The 4,650-nt window shown below is 37.1% G+C and overlaps 1 protein-coding gene across 1 annotated transcript in view; it reads left to right on the top strand.

The window, feature by feature from the left end:
- The first annotated feature begins 677 nt into the window (after positions 1 to 677).
- The window catches only part of LOC106874266 (pyrokinin-1 receptor), a 148,671-nt gene continuing 144,698 nt past the window's right edge, over positions 678 to 4,650 (top strand). The window contains exon 1 of the mRNA XM_014921928.2: positions 678 to 897. The gene's annotated coding sequence lies outside the window, so the exon portion shown is untranslated. The remainder of the gene's footprint in view (positions 898 to 4,650) is intronic.

Raw genomic sequence — 4,650 nt, 5'->3', positions numbered from 1 at the left:
TATATATATATATATATATATATTATGCTCGTGCGCACAGACATACACGAAGCTGTGTACATTCCTAATAGCAAAACATAGTCGTCAATAGCATTTTGATGGCAAACACACGTATATCTTGGCAACACAGTCCTTCCTAGCTTCGGAATCCTTACTACAAACTATTGGTTGTAAGACATCGAAATGACTGCTTGTCAGAACGAGTAGTATTAACCGTTACGCTGTCCATCCAAATATGCTGTAGTGCGCGAACACACACACACACACACTCACACGGTGACACACATGCAGGCACACACACATCCGAACAAATACACACAGAAATACACAGCCATCTGCCGTACATATACTCAAAGACACACACACACATAGATACAAAGAGACTCACTGCCAGCCACAACAAAGGCGTAACTCATATTAACCCCGACACAGTTTAATTTATATACATTATTTATATACACACACACATATGTGTATATGTATATATATGTAAATATATATATATATATATAATATGCGTGTATGTATATGTACGTTGAATACATATTTTATGTATATATAGAATAATTTTTATATACCATATATAATATAAAGAGAGATACATACATACATACATGCATACATACATACATACATACATACACACACACGCACGCCCACATACATACATTCATACATTTGCATGTACATACGCACAGATACACCCACCCATATACCCGCTCGCTCGCTCGCTCGCTCGTTCGCTCATACGATAATGTAGCTCCACTACTATTAAACTTCAACTTAACTCTCTTCACTTCAGACAACCAAGTATTTGGTCCAAAATCTCTCTTCTGTTATTTACACAAAATATTGCTGGATTTCTTTTTTCATGGAATGAGAAAGAAAATATTTGCGGTAAGAGAAAATATGCTTTTTATATCTATTACTTTGAGTGAATAAGTTTTGTTTTGCTTTGTGTTTTTGAGGTTTTTCTTTCTTTTTTTTTTCTTCAGTATTAGTATTGTTCTGAAAATCCTTAATCTTAATTAATGAATGTATTTTTTTAAATGTTTATTCTATCGTTATTGCTGTGGTCATCACTAGAGTGGCGCAAATTTAGCTTTCATTCTTCTGTAATTTTAAAGTACCAGTGAAATAGTGAATCAAATTTTAAACGGTGCTCTCAGACCACTAAATATGTATGGGAGTGCCCAATGTTAAAGCTAATTTCTTTTAAATTTTGACACAAGGCCAACAATTCTGTAGGGCGGGGGCTAGTCGATCACATCGACGCCAGTTTTCAACTGTTACTTGCTTTAATGCGCCCGAAGGGTTGAAAGGCAAAGTTGACACCGTCGCAGTTTTAACTTAGAACATAAGACCCGAAAAAATGTCACCAAACATTTCGTTTGTGTAACGATTCTGTCATTTCGCTGCTTTTGTTTAAAGTATGATAATGTTATAATGATGTTTCTGTTCTCAGCTTGGTAAAATAATCACTGGAATCAGTTAATTCAGTTACACGCTCATCCCAAAATATGAGGCATGTTGCCAAAATTAAGCAACAAGCCACCTATTTTTTTAATAAGTGAATACAAACTCTACCGATACAAACTTTCCTACTCATCCCTCTAGGGTCGATAACGTACCAGTGAAGTCCTGGCGTCAATTTTAACGACTGTATCCACTTAAAAGTTAGTTTTTAATTATTTTGGGGCATTTAGCTATATCTGTTACCCAATTCTAAGAACTTTCTGTGTGCAAATTCTGTTGGGACCGCCTTTGCTTTATGTCCTGGAGTCGATAAAATAAGTAGCATCAGTCAAGGACTGAGGCATACAGAGTTTTTATGACAATGTTAACAATATTTCTAAATATTATTCAATTATTACGAGAAGTCCTAGGAGGTCTCGCTCTTTTGGGGAATTTTGTTGTAATAATCGATTGTTTTTCGTTGTTTACACGACCTCTGTGTCACCCACATTCTATTTGTATTGTGTTGTCCACAATGTTTTTTAATGTAAACCTTTTGTGGTTGATAAAGAAATAATAAATTATTATTATTATTATTATTATTATTATTATTATTATTATTATTATTATTATTGAGGCGACGTGCTGGTAGAATCGTTACCTCGCCGGGCAAAATGCTTAGCGGCATTTCGTCAGCCTTGACGTTCTGAGTTCAAATTCCGCCGAGGTCGACTTTGCCTTTCATCCTACCGAGGCCGATAAATTAAGTACCAGTGAAACACTGGGTCGATGTAATCGACTAGTCCACTTCCACAAAGTTTCAGCCCTTGTGCCTATAGTAGAAAGGATTATTATTATTATCATTTTTATTATTATTATTATTATTATTATTATTATTATTATTATTATTATTATTATTATTATTATTAAGTGTTAGCACCTTTGTAATCAGCTTATCCCCTACCACAAAATTGCTGGCCTTCTGTCAAAATTTGAAACCATTATTAATGTGTCGAATTGACAGAATCATTAGCACGCCGGACAAAATGTTTTTACACTCAAATTCTGCCCTAGTCTTCTTTGCCTTTCATTCTTTCGGAGGTTGATAAAATAAGAACTAGTCAAATGCTGGGGACGATGTAATTAACTCAACCTTTTACCCACAAAATTTAAGCCTTTTGCCTATAATAGAAAGAATCATCATCATCATCATCATCATCATCATCATCATCATCAAATTCAAGGTGGCGAGTTGGCAGAATTATTCGCAACCGGACAAAATGCTCAGCTGCTTTCGCGTGTCTTTACCTTCTGAGTTCAGATTCCAATGTGGTTAACGTTGCCTGCCATCATTTTGAGGCCGATAATATAAGTACCAGTCAAGTACTGAGATGGATTTAATCGACTTGCCCCCTATCCTGAAATTACTGGCCTTGTGCTAAAATTTTAGATCATTAATTAAGGCGACAAGCTGGCTGAATCGTTAACGCGCCCAATAGAATGCTTAACGACATTTCGCCCGTCTTTATGTCCTAAGTTCACACTCCTGTAAGTACGACTTTGCCTTTCGTTCTTCGGTCTCGATAAAATAAGTACCAGCCGAGCACTGGGATCAATGTAATCGATTATCCCCCTTCCTCCAAATTTCAGGCCTTGTGCTTATAATAGAAGAGATTATTATCAGTGATGGAAAAGAAGAAAACCTTAGCGTACTGATACTTATTTGTCGTGCTTAGTAACTTCAACTTCCATTCAGAAACCAAATTGCACTGAGATTGACTCTGCCCATTACCTTAGTGCATGTAATATACTGCGGTCGTCACTGGCTGTGTCATTCCAAGTAACAGTGAGTTAAGGGATTAACAGTTTACGTAGCGTACAAGACTAAATACTTACCAGTTTCTCATTTCATACCTACACGTTCTGAGTTCAAGTCTGGCAGAAATTGACTTTTATCCCTTTGCTATCGACGAAATCAGCAATTAGGTTAATTGGTAAGGTCTGTTCAGCTTGGTATACTTTCTTTACCCAGCGAAAATTTACTTTGTGCTTTAGGAAATATTATTTACTTGGATATAGCAGTCAATTTTTCGGAAATGATCAGTATCAGACTAAATGACTGAAAATTCTACATTCTGTGTTCTGTTTGCCCCAGCATTGACTTCGCCTTATACATACATATATATATATATATATATATATATACACACACACACACACACACACACACACACACAAACAAACAGGGTGCAATGGGTAAATTGTCGCGATTTTATATTTTTAATTTCATGCATGCGCATTGTTTTCTTTTTATTTTGTCGATTACTCAGTATAATAGAGTCAGTTGGGCACTCTGCCAGAAATTTGGAAACGATATGCTGTAATGCTTGGCATTCGCGCCGAAGCTTCAATACGAACATTTCAGAATGTTTCGGTGTCAATCTGAGGACATGTACCGAGTGTGATGAAAATCAAACATACAGTCAACATCATAGTGCTTGGAGTGATCACTAGTGATGGCGATGTTATGCCTCCATTCATGTTCCCACACGGCCTCACACTCAACATAGAGACCTACCTCAAGTGCCTGGAGGGGGTAATACTGCCCTCGATCGAAAGGGTGACTGCTGGAAAATCCTATGTCTGGCAACAGGACTCTGCACCATGCCACACAAGCAGGAGAACCCAGTCATAGCTGCCGGACAATTTCTGCGAACACACCACCTCTAACATCTGGCCTCCTAACTCCCCAGACTAGAACCTCCGTCATTATTATGTGTGCGGCGCAGTTGAGCGACAGACCAACAAAACTCCTTGTAACACCAAAGATGAACTGAAGGCAAGGATTATGGCATCATTCACCAACTTGGACAAGGAGACCGTCCAGAAGAGTTGCAGGAGGCCGTGGTTGAAGCCACTGGCGATTTTATTGAATAAATTTAATCTTTAGTATTTCAAGAAATTTTAATGTAATTTTGATAAATATATCTGTTAAAATGAGATGTCAGTGTTATTTTCATTTTTGCGTAATTTAGACGACAATATATTCACCGCACCCTGTGTGCATGTGTGTGTGTGTATGTAAGAGAGAGAGTGAGTGTGTATATACGTATGTGTGTATGCATATGTATGTGTACATATATGTATATATACATATGTGTGTGTGTGTGTGTGTGTGTGTGTGTAAGTACGTGT

Source organism: Octopus bimaculoides, chromosome 2, assembly GCF_001194135.2.
Source record: "Octopus bimaculoides isolate UCB-OBI-ISO-001 chromosome 2, ASM119413v2, whole genome shotgun sequence".
In the NCBI taxonomy this organism is placed as follows: Eukaryota; Metazoa; Mollusca; class Cephalopoda; order Octopoda; family Octopodidae; genus Octopus; species Octopus bimaculoides.
This window is presented reverse-complemented; position numbering and strand designations above follow the sequence as displayed.